Consider the following 13,233-nt stretch of genomic DNA (forward strand, 5'->3'; position numbering starts at 1 on the left):
GACTAGCCTTAGTATCATCGATGACTTCATTTATTAGCATGCATGACACATAGTATCATCAATGAAGGAAGGGCCCGGAGGAGAATGAGTGTGGGTCTTTGGCTATGGCTGGGAGCTGGAGCTCAAGTTAATATAGTGGGCGAATGGCAATGAGCCACGGCAGACGGATGGACGACTTGCGCCGGCGTAGGTTTGTCGGCAGCCGCGTGTCATTAACGTGGGCGGCGGACGGAAGGATGGCCGTGGTGTCATTAACGCGGAACAGTCGCTTGCACCGGGATGCCGCGCGGGTGGCGCTCTCTTGGCCGTCGCGCTGCTGCAATGTCGGCACAGTGAGAGGTCGCGTCGGGCATGAATGCGGACGTTGCTTCAGTGACTTAACCGCGGGTGCGTTGGATCACTGACATGTGGGCCCAACGGGCATCTGGCCCACATGTCAGTGACACACCAACTGCACCTATAGCTAAGTCCAGTGAATGCGGCATTGACGTTGTTGAGAGACGGTGACCATTTCAGGCGGGAAGCGCGCGCTAGCGATGGAAGGGGTTACGGTAGGCCAGGGCGGTCAGACGCTGGCGTGGTGGTAAAATGTGAACTCATGGATGACGAGCCTTTGAAGTATATGCGGCACGTATTGACAACCAAGCGTCCATGCAACAGCTCTTGTCGCCAGCTAGCCTTCGACGACCACCATTACACACCACACAACAATGCATAACTTATGAATAATGGACGAATCGATCAGACACACACTTGTGTGCAGTGGCACTATGATCGGTTGCTCACGATAGTACATACTCCGTACCATAGTACCCTCTCTAGCTAGGTTGTTTTATAGATTGTCGTTGTGATGGACGATATACATGAGAAAGGCGCCGAGTCACGAGTATGACCGTTGGTGTTGAGCCAGGTGAATACATTCTCGGTGTTCGCGGAGGCCTCCAGCAAACGTCTAAACAGTAATGTCAGGCACCGCCGGGGCGCGCAGGTGACAGGCTCGCCGTTTGTGTTGCACCATGAGCAGGACTTTGATTGAGAGGGCGACGTGCATGCATTAGCATGGTTTGACAGCGTGAGCGTGAGTGTCTGGCTGTCTGCACGCGTACATGCTACTTGCCTCTATGGACGGTGTGCGCTAATGTGTGCATCACGTATAATATAAAAAATCCCTTTGCGCATTTAACGCAAAGTATTTCATTTTCCTTTGGCTGACGAGTGTGCGTTGCAGCGACGAGTCCATGGTTGGATTCCTCACATACGCATAATTTTGGTTTTTATTTCTATCTCCACTGACAGGTAGGCCCGCATAGATAGATAGATAAAGAACAAGAGCTGATGAGGCGCATGTGGACTGTTTGACTGGTCAACCAGACAAATACGGAGCTATACGCTGAGCCAGTGACCGTATAATCACCATATCTCATATGCAATGATCAAAGTAAGCTATCAAGACAAGTTTGATGACCGCCAATGCATTTTACTCGGAAATAAATGACCAGGATTGAAGTGGAATCCAAATTTCCTTCGTCTTTTGTCCTTGAGCTCTTGACAAACTAATGCACTATACAGTTGTCCGGTCACTCCACCCCAGAGCTGTCACCAAGCGTCGTTCATGCCACCACGCCGCACACTAACCGGTAAGGAAGCGATGGCATCCCGCCACGCCGAGTTCCTCGCCGCCCACGACCGCACACAGAATGGTAGGGAAGCGATGGCATCCCGCCGTGCCGAGTTCATCGTCGCTAACGACCTCACACCTATGTGGCCGGAATTTGAAGCTACCAAGGCCGAATGGGCAGTAGAGCAAGAGGCGGCCAAAGCCGCATAGAGGGAGCGGAAAAGTCAGAAAGCACTCAAGAAAAGAGACGCCCGCCGCCGCAAGAAAGAAGAGGACACACGCGCTGTTGCGGAGAGGTCGGCGGAGATCCAAGAACGATGGGGTGTCGCCAACAAAGCCGGGAAGGAGAACGACGACGTCTGGCCAGCATGTGAGAAGTAGTAGTACTAGTAGTAGTTAGTGTGTGTGTCTGTGTCGCCCGTACGTTTGTTTAATTAATTACGAGCATGTACCAGTAGTACTACTTACTACTGTAGTTTTTAGAGCAAATTACCAGTACATTAGACTCAATGGAAAAATTCCTATCCTATGCATCAAATGGCATCTCTTTATCTATAGGAATTGAGATGCATGTCATCTCACTTCCTATGATTTTCATATTCCTATAAAATTCCTATCCTATGAACCAAAGGAGGCCTCTGCTGGAGTAACTACTGTAGCTAGCAGTAATGCTGGTACAGTAGTTTCCTTCAAGAAGCGGAATTCAACGAAGTCATGATGGTTCCTTCGTCCGAGCAACGTCACAGTGGGAAAGGTTGGGCCTGTGATTTGACGGCTCATTAGTAATTACGGCGGCGCGACGACCGGGGTGACTCTCCCTTGGAGTTCTGCGGGCATGGCAAGTGGACCAGGATGGTCGACGTCCCACATGTCGGCGAACGGAAGTATTCTTTCCGATATCGAGGAGCAAGGAAACCGCGTGGTATAGTATCACTCTGATTTATATTTATTTTTTATTTCTAATGAATGCTAGCGTTTCAACTCTTACGACGAAGGAGTGCCAAACACGGCACGTGCTGGATGTCCCACACATCAGCGAAAGGAGTGGGACATGAACAGCGTGGTAGAGCGTCTCCACTTCTGGGTCGGAGACCACGCGTAGTAGTACTAGTGGTATGAACGATACAAAGTGCGACCCGGAGAGAAAGACACGTCTAGTTGGAAGGTCTCGGGGCATACACGTAAACAAATATAAAACCTAATATGTGCCTCCAATTAATATAGTAGTATTAGAGTACTTAGGCACGTACTCCATAACATCACCGGGCATTGCACGTACAACATTTAGTGGTGTAAGAGACAAATGCCTATATGCCACGCATGTTCATACTATTTGTGCCTTTCTACTTCACTTACTGCGCTACATTACTCAGGTTCGTACGTCCACTCCTGGGTACATGTCCGTCTCGTAGTTCCAGTCCCACGTGTTCTTCATAGATAGAACGATCCATAACTGTGGGCAACGGGAGTCCATATAATCATAGTTAGTGTGGCTCCCCACGATGGAGACTCATCCAAACTATGGCCAGCCTCGACGCGGAGCAGTCGTGTGCACCGGGAAGCGGCGGTCTCTCGGCCGTCGCGCTGCTAGAAAGCCGGCACCAGTGAGAGGTCGCCTCCGCTCTGTCCGGGCATTAATGCGGCACTGACGTTCCAGGGCGACGCTGGCCGTTTCACGCAGGAAGCGCGCGCCGGCAAGGGAGGGGGGTTAGCTCGGCCAGGACGGTCAGACGCGGGCATGGTGGTGGTATTGGTTTTGAACCGTTTCAGGTTTAGTACTGGTAGTTTGCAAAACTACTCAATTATTGCACTCAGTTTCCTAAGAAAATGTGGTAAAAAATTACTCCACAGCCTGCTTCCCTTCTCCTTCCTCTTCCGCTGCCCGCGCACGTCCGCGGGAAGCGACCGGTCAATCCTTATATAGGAGTGCTAGCACAAAAAGATGCATGCATGACCACTAAAATTTCCAGATTAAAGCACCACTCCGGCGGGAGTATGGCGTATGTCGTTACCTTCGGTCGGGCCATGGCTACCGGGCTACGGCGACCAGAGAAGAGGCGGTGGGAGGGGAATGAATGCAGCTACTGTTTGGGTTCGCCGTCCGGCTTAAATAAATGCGCACCATCACGTGTACCCGCGAGTGCACAAATTGTAACATACGTGTCTGCTTAAGTGGGTGTCACGTAACTGGTGTGTGTGAGAGATTCTGAGAGACAGAGTGCGTGTGTGCGACTCTAGTCTTCAGACATGTACTCAACCTTTTGCATCGGGATATAAGTACAATGGTATTACACTTTAGCTAGTGATTTACGTGGCCATGTTAACGTGGTTGTGTAAAAAAATGTCACTTCCTGCTCGTGATTTGCGTTATATAATTACTAGCAAGATGCTCGTGCATTGCACGGAACATCAATATGCATTTTTTTACAAAACACCTGTTGTGATTGACCCATGCAGGAGTAATCCCATGTGTAAAACTAATGATATCTCGAGAATTTTATCGGAAAACGGGTATCTCGACAATTTCATCAAAAAAATGAAAGATGAGAGATAAGGTGAGGAGGAGTGGAGTGTGGTGGTGACTGGTGGTCGGACTGGGTGGAGGCATGGGGATGGACAACACCGGCAGGTGGCAGCGGCCACCATGCTAGATTGTTCCAGAGACTTCCTTTTTTAATTGCTCAACAATGAGGTTGTGGGAGATAAGGACGATGAACAAGGCAAGGCCTTGTCTGTAAATGTGGAGAGAGGTGCGGGTATCTTTTGTAAAATTGTCATAGTTTGCTTTCTATCCGTCAGATATAGATCGGACGGTCTATATTACAAGATGGCAGGCACACCATCATCACCAACTCGTTTTTTCTCTACTCTTATAAAAAACGGAGTTGGTGTTGATGGTGTGCCTGCCATCCCGCAATATAGGGCGTCCGATTTATATCTGACGGATAGGAAGGAAACTATGGCAACTTTGCAAAAAGATACCCACGCCCCTATCCACATTTGCAAATAAGGCCTTCCCTCGTTCATCCTTTTCTCTCACAAGATAAACTACTCATATAAATGCATCTTGATGTTCCATGCAACGCATGGGCATCTTGCTAGTTATAAGAGTAATAGAGAGTAGAGATGATAAGTGTGCTAACTACTAAAGTAAAGTGGAATTTGTCCATGTTATACAAGTAAATTAAGGTGATTGCTTATCATACGGGTAAGGTTGGACGAAGGGTGGTAGGAACAAATGCTCCGCCTAGAGCATCTGTGTGTGAGATGGAGTCTTAGTGTGTGTGGGGGTGGGGGTGGGTGCGTGTGTGTGTGACACGGGGTCCTCGGTGGCGGATGTAATTTAAGTGTGCATGGCTTCATCATAGTGTATGACAGAGGCCACCAACGAGGGGGTGCGAGAGAGAAAAGGCCCGTAGGGAGGGAAGAGAAGGCGTGTGCGCGTGAGAGGAGTCGACATCGAGAGAACGTGTTTGTTCGAGAGATTGTTAAGTGTGAGTTTGTGTTTTACCCATCCAGGCGGAAGTTATGTGCACACAAGAAGAGAACGATTCGATGTGGCGTTAGGGTTGAGGGTAATTAACTATGTATGGAGACATAGGAGACCTTGAACGTGCATGTGCGGGAGGTATACATGTATACGTGGGATGTGTGTGTGCACGCGAGCATGATCAAGATAAAAGAAAGAAGACATAAGTCATAAGATCAACGATATGGGAGAGATCGGTATGACAATATTCATGCATGTCAGAGTGTAGGGAAGAAGGCTCGATAATTGAGCATGTGTTTTTGTCTTTAAGAGGTAGTGGCGTGGGCTGGAGCATGCATGTATGGCGAGCAGAGGGAGCGAGACAGAACGATTGTGCAAAAGAGATCAACCTATAAATGCATGTATGGAGAGACATATATAGTGTGGGTGATAGGAAGCAAGAGTGCGTGCGACAAAGAAATGTTGAAGGAGAAACTACAGATAGATACAGAGATAGAGATGCAAGCTAGAGGGACATCGACTAGTTTGAGTGTTGGAGATGACCGCCGGGTGGTTCAGAGGGTGAAGTTATGTGTGTGTGAGAGAAAGATAAAAAGAGGGCACTTGACTGCATGTAGAGAGAAACATATATAGTGTGCGTGATAGGAAGCAAGAGTGGGGGCGAGAAAGTGAAGGAAATATGCCCTAGAGGCAATAATAAAGTTATTATTTATTCATTATATCATGATAAATGTTTATTATTCATGCTAGAATTGTATTAACCGGAAACTTAGTACATGTGTTAATACATAGACAAACATAGTGTCACTAGTATGCCTCTACTTGACTAGCTCGTTAATCGAAGATGGCTGAGTTTCCTGGCCATGGACATGAGTTGTCATTTGATTAACGGGGTCACATCATTAGGAGAATGATGTGATTGACTTGACCCATTCCATTAGCTTAGCACTCGATCGTTTAGTATTCTGCTATTGCTTTCTTCATGACTTATACATGTTCCTATGACTATGAGATTATGCAACTCCCGTTTACCGGAGGAACACTTTGTGTGCTACCAAAGGTCACAACATAACTGTGTGATTATAAAGGTGCTCTAAAGGTGTCTCCGAAGGTACTTGTTGGGTTGGCGTATTTCGAGATTAGGATTTGTCACTCCGATTGTCGGAGAGGTATCTCTGGGCCCACTCGGTAATGCACATCACTATAAGCCTTGCAAGCATTGCAACTAATGAGTTAGTTGCGGGATGATGTATTACGGAACGAGTAAAGGGACTTGCCGGTAACGAGATTGAACTATGTATTAAGATACCGACGATCGAATCTCGGGTAAGTAACATACCGATGACAAAGGGAACAAACGTATGTTGTTATGCAGTTTGACCGATAAAGGTCTTCATAGAATATGTAGGAGCCAATATGAGCATCCAGGTTCCACTATTGGTTATTGACCGGAGACATGTCTCGGTCATGTCTACATAGTTCTCGAACCCGTAGGGTCCGCACGCTTAAAGTTCGATGACGGTTATATTATGAGTTTATGTGTTTTGATGTACCGAAGGTAGTTCAGAGTCCCGGATGTGATCACGGACATGACGAGGAGTCTCAAAATGGTCGAGACATAAAGATTGATATATTGGAAGCCTATATTTGGATATCAGAGGTGTTCCGGGTGAAATCGGGATTTTACCGGAGTACCGGGGGTTACCGGAACCCCCCCTCCCCGGGGTGGGGGGTTTAATGGGCCAAGATGAGCCTTAGTGGAGAAGAGGAGGGGCGGCCAGGGCAGGCCGCATGCCCCCTCCCCCTCTAGTCTGAATTGGACAAGGAAGGGGGCGGCGCCCCCCTTTCCTTCCTCTCTCCATCCTCCTCCCCCCTTCTCCTACTCCAACTAGGAAAGGAGGGAGTCCTACTCCCGGTTGGAGTAGGACTCCTCCCTGGCGCGCCTCCTCCTGGCCGGCCGCCGAACCCCCCTTGCTCCTTTATATACGGGGGCAGGGGGCACCTCTAGACACAACAATTGATCTCTTGATCTCTTAGCCATGTGCGGTGCCCCCCTCCACCATAATCCACCTCGATAATATCGTAGCGGTGCTTAGGCGAAGCCCTGCGTCGGTAGAACATCATCATCGTCACCACGCCGTCATGCTGACGGAACTCTCCCTCAAAGCTCGACTGAATCGGAGTTCAAGGGACGTCATCGAGCTGAATGTGTGCTGAACTCGGAGGTGCCGTGCGTTTGGTACTTGATCGGTCCGATCGTGAAGACGTACGACTACATCAACCGCGTTGTGCTAACGCTTCCGCTTTCGGTCTACGAGGGTACGTGGACAACACTCTCCCCTCCCGTTGCTATGCATCACCATGATCCTGTGTGTGCGTAGGATTTTTTTTTGAAATTACTACGTTCCCCAACAGTGGCATCCGAGCCTGGTTTTATGCGTAGATGTTATATGCACGAGTAGAACACATGAGTTGTGGGCGATACAAGTCATACTGCTTACCAGCATGCCATACTTTGGTTCGGCGGTATTGTTGGATGAAGCGGCCCGGACCGACATTACGCATACGCTTACGCGAGACTGGTTCTACCGACGTGCTTTGCACACAGGTGGCTGGCGGGTGTCTGTTTCTCCAACTTTAGTTGAACCGAGTGTGGCTACGCCCGGTCCTTGAGAAGGTTAAAACAGCACTAACTTGACAAACTAGCGTTGTGGTTTTGATGCGTAGGTAAGAACGGTTCTTGCTCAGCCCGTAGCAGCCACGTAAAACTTGCAACAACAAAGTAGATGACGTCTAACTTGTTTTTGCAGGGCATGTTGTGATGTGATATGGTCAAGGCATGATGTTATATTTTATTGTATGAGATGATCATGTTATGTAACCGAGTTATCGGCAACTGGCAGGAGCCATATGGTTGTCGCTTTATTGTATGCAATGCAAACGCCCTATAATGCTTTACTTTATCACTAAGCGGTAGCGATAGTCATAGAAGCATAAGTTGTCGAGACGACAACGATGCTACGATGGAGATCAAGGTGTCACGCCGGTGACGATGGTGATCATGACGGTGCTTCGGAGATGGAGATCACAAGCACAAGATGATGATGGCCCTATCATATCACTTATATTGATTGCATGTGATGTTTATCTTTTATGCATCTTATCTTGCTTTGATTGACGGTAGCATTATAAGATGATCTCTCACTAAATTTCAAGGTATAAGTGTTCTCCCTGAGTATGTTCCGAAAGTTCTTCGTGCTGAGACACCACGTGATGATCGGGTGTGATAGGCTCTACGTTCAAATACAACGGGTGCAAAACAGTTGCACACGCAGAATACTCAGGTTAAACTTGACGAGCCTAGCATATGCAGATATGCCCTCGGAACACTGAGACTGAAAGGTCGAGCATGAATCATATAGTAGATATGATCAACATAGTGATGTTCACCATTGAAACTACTCCATCTCACGTGATGATCGGACATGGTTTAGTTGATATGGATCACGTGATCACTTAGAGGATTAGAGGGATGTCTATCTAAGTGGGAGTACTTTAAGTAATATGATTAATTGAACTTTAATTTATCATGAACTTAGTCCTGGTAGTATTAGCATATCTATGTTGTAGATCAATAGCTCGCGTTTAGCTCCCCTGTTTTATTTTGATATGTTCCTAGAGAAAACTAAGTTGAAAGATGTTAGTAGCAATGATGCGGACTTGGTCCGTGATCTGAGGATTAACCTCATTGCTGCACAGAAGTATTATGTCCTTTATGCACCGCTAGGTGACAGAACTATTGCAGGAGCAGATGCAGACGTTATGAACGTTTTGACAAAAGCGCGGTACGATGACTACTTGATAGTTTAGTGCACCATGCTTTACGGCTTAGAACCGGGACTTGAAAAATGTTTTGAACGCCACGGAGCATATAAGATGTTCCAAGAGTTGAAATTGGTATTTCATACTCGTGCCCATGTCGAGAGGTATGAGACCTCTGACAGTACTTTGCCAATAAGATGGAGGAGAATAGCTCAACCAGTGAGCATGTGCTCAGATTGTCTGAGTACTACAATTACTTGAATCAAGTGGGAGTTAATCTTCCAGATACGATAGTAATTGACAAAGTTCTCTAGTCACTATCACCAAGTTAATAGAACTTTGTGATGAACTATAATATGCAAGGGATGACGAAAGTAATTCCCGAGCTCTTCGCGATGCTGAGATCGGCGAATGTAGAAATCAAGAAAAGAGCATCAAGTGTTGATGGTTAACAAGATCACTAGTTTCAAGAAAAAGGGCAAAGGGAAGAAGGGGAACTTCAAGAATAATGGCAAGCAAGTTGCTGCTCAAGTGAAGAAGCCCAAGTCTGTACCTAATCCTGAGACTAAGTGCTTCTGCTGCAAAGGGGTTGGTCACTGGAAGCGGAACCCCAAGTATTTGGCGGATAAGAAGAATGGCAAAGTGAACAAGGTATATTTGATATACAGATTATTGATGTGTATTTTACTAGTGTTCGTAGCAACCCCTCAGTATTTGATACTGTTTCAGTTGCTAAGAGTAGTAACTCGAAACGGGAGTTGCAGAATGAACAAAAACTAGTTAAGGGTGAAGTGACGATGTGTGTTGGAAGTGGTTCCAAGATTGATATGATCATCATCGCACGCTCCCTACACTTTCGGGATTAGTGTTGAACCTAAATAAGTGTTATTTGGTGTTTGCGTTGAGCATGAATATGATTTGATCATGTTTATTGCAATACGGTTATTCATTTAAGTTAGAGAATAATTGTTGTTCTATTTACATGAATAAAACCTTCTATGGTCATACACCCAATGAAAATGGTTCGTTGGATCTCGACTGTAGTGATACACATATTCATAATATTGAAGCCAAAAGATGCAAAGTTAATAATGATAGTGCAACTTATTTGTGGCACTGTCGTTTAGGTCATATTGGTGTAAAGCGCATGAAGAAACTCCATGCTGATGGGCTTTTGGAATCACTTGATTACGAATCACTTGATGCTTGCGAACCATGCCTCTTGGGCAAGATGACTAAACCGCCGTTCTCTGGAACAATGGAGCGAGCAACAGATTTGTTGGAAATCATACATAATGATGTATGTGGTCCGATGAATATTGAGGCTCACGGCAGGTATCGTTATTTTCTGACCTTCACAGATGATTTGAGCAGATATGGGTATATCTACTTGATGAAACATAAAGTCTGAAACATTTTGAAAGTTCAGATAATTTCAGAGTGAAGTGGAAAATCATCGTAACAAGAAAATAAAGTTTCTACGATCTGATCTTGGAGGAGAATATTTGAGTTACGAGTTTGGCTTCATTTGAAACAATGCGGAATAGTTTCGCAACTCACGCCACCTAGAACACCACAACGTAATGGTGTGTCCGAACGTCGTAATCGTACTTTACTAGATATGGTGCGATCTATGATGTCTCTTACTGATTTACCGCTATCTTTTTGGGGTTATGCATTAGAGACAGCTGCATTCACGTTAAATAGGGCACCATCTAAATCCGTTGAGACGACACCATATGAACTGTGGTTTGGCAAGAAACCAAAGTTGTCATTTCTTAAAGTTTGGGTTGCGATGCTTATGTGAAAAAGTTTCATCCTGATAAGCTCAAACCCAAATCGGAGAAATGTGTCTTCATAGGATACCCAAAGAAGACAGTTGGGTACACCTTCTATCACAAATCCGAAGGCAAGACATTTGTTGTTAAATTTGGATCCTTTCTAGAGAAGGAGTTTCTCTCGAAATAAGTGAGTGGGAGGAAAGTACAACTTGATGAGGTAATTGTACCTTCTCTCGAATTAAAAAGTAGCTCATCACTGAAATTAGTTCCAGTGATGCCTACACGAATTAGTGAGGAAGTTAATGATGATGATCATGAAACTTCAGATCAAGTTTCTACCAAACCTCGTAGGTCAACTAGAGTAAGATCCGCACCACAGTGGTATGGTAATCCTGTTCTGGAAGTCATGTTACTAGACCATGACGAACCTGCGAACTATGAGGAAGCGATGATGAGCCCAGATTCCGCGAAATGGTTTGAGGCCATGAAATCTGAGATGGGATCCATGTATGAGAACAAAGTGTGGACTTTGGTTGACTTGCCCGATGATCAGCAAGCCATTGAAATTAAATGGATCTTCAAGAGGAAGACGGACACTGATAGTAGTGTTAATATCTACAAAGCTAGAATTGTCGCAAAAGTTTTTCGACAAGTTCAAGGTACTGACTACGATGAGAGTTTCTCACTCGTATCTATGCTTGAGTCTGTCCGAGTCATGTTAGCAATTACCGCATTTTATGAAATCTGGAAAATGGATAAACAAAACTGCATTCCTTAATGGATTTCTTAAAGAAGATTTGTATATGATGCAACCAGAAGGTTTTGTCGATCCAAAGGATGCTAACAAAGTGTGCAAGCTCCAGCGATCCATCTATGGACTGGTGCAAGCATCTCGGAGTTGGAATATACGCTTTGATGAGTTGATCAAAGCATATAGTTTTATACAGACTTATGATGAAGCCTGTATTTACAAGAAAGTGAGTGGGAGCACTTCAGCATTTCTAATAAATATATGTGAATGACATATTGTTGATCAGAAATAATGTAGAATTTTCTGGAAAGCATAAAGGAGTATTTGAAAGGAGTTTTTTCAAAGAAAGACCTCGGTGAAGCTGCTTACATATTGAGCATCAAGATCTATAGAGATAGATCAAGACGCTTGATAAGTTTTGTCAATGAGTACATACCTTGACAAGATTTTGAAATAGTTCAAAATGGAACAGTCAAAGAAAGAGTTCTCGCCTGTGTTACAAGGTGTGAAATTGAGTAAGACTCAAAGCCCGACCACGGCAGAAGATAGAAAGAGAATGAAAGTCATTCCCTATGCCTCAGCCATAGGTTCTATAAAGTATGCCATGTTGTGTACCATATCTATTGTATACCCTACCACTGAGTTTGGCAAGGGAGTACAATAGTGATCTAGGAGTAGATCAATGGACAGCGGTCAAAATTATCCTTAGTGGAATAAGGATATGTTTCTCGATTATGGAGGTGACAAAAGGTTCGTCGTAAAGGGCTACGTCGATGCAAGTTTTTGACACTGATCCAGATGACTCTAAGTCTCAATCTGGATACATATTGAAAGTGGGAGCTATTAGCTAGAGTAGCTCCGTGCAGAGCATTGTAGACATAGAATTTGCAAAATACATACGGATCTGAATGTGGCAGACCCGTTGACTAAACTTCTCTCACAAGCAAAACATGATCACACCTTAGTACTCTTTGGGTGTTAATCACATAGCGATGTGAACTAGATTATTGACTATAGTAAACCCTTTGGGTGTTGGTCACATGACGATGTGAACTATGGGTGTTAATCACATGGTGATGTGAACTATGGGTGTTAAATCACATGGTGATGTGAACTAGATTATTGACTCTAGTGCAAGTGGGAGACTGAAGGAAATATGCCCTAGAGGCAATAATAAAGTTATTATTTATTTCATTATATCATGATAAATGTTTATTATTCATGCTAGAATTGTATTAACCGGAAACTTAGTACATGTGTGAATACATAGACAAACATAGTGTCACTAGTATGCCTCTACTTGACAAGCTCGTTAATCAAAGATGGTTGAGTTTCCTGGCCATGGACATGAGTTGTCATTTGATTAACGGGGTCACATCATTAGGAGAATGATGTGATTGACTTGACCCATTCCGTTAGCTTAGCACTTGATCGTTTAGTATTCTGCTATTGCTTTCTTCATGACTTATACATGTTCCTATGACTATGAGATTATGCAACTCCCGTTTACCGGAGGAACACTTTGTGTGCTACCAAACGTCACAACGTAACTGCGTGATTATAAAGGTGCTCTAAAGGTGTCTCCGAAGGTACTTGTTGGGTTGGCGTATTTCGAGATTAGGATTTGTCACTCCGATTGTCGGAGAGGTATCTCTGGGCCCACTCGATAATGCACATCACTATAAGCCTTGCAAGCATTGCAACTAATGAGTTAGTTGCGGGATGATGTATTACGGAACGAGTAAAGAGACTTGCCGGTAACGAGATTGAA

Source organism: Triticum aestivum, chromosome 3D (assembly GCF_018294505.1).
Source record: "Triticum aestivum cultivar Chinese Spring chromosome 3D, IWGSC CS RefSeq v2.1, whole genome shotgun sequence".
NCBI classification, from domain to species: Eukaryota; Viridiplantae; Streptophyta; class Magnoliopsida; order Poales; family Poaceae; genus Triticum; species Triticum aestivum.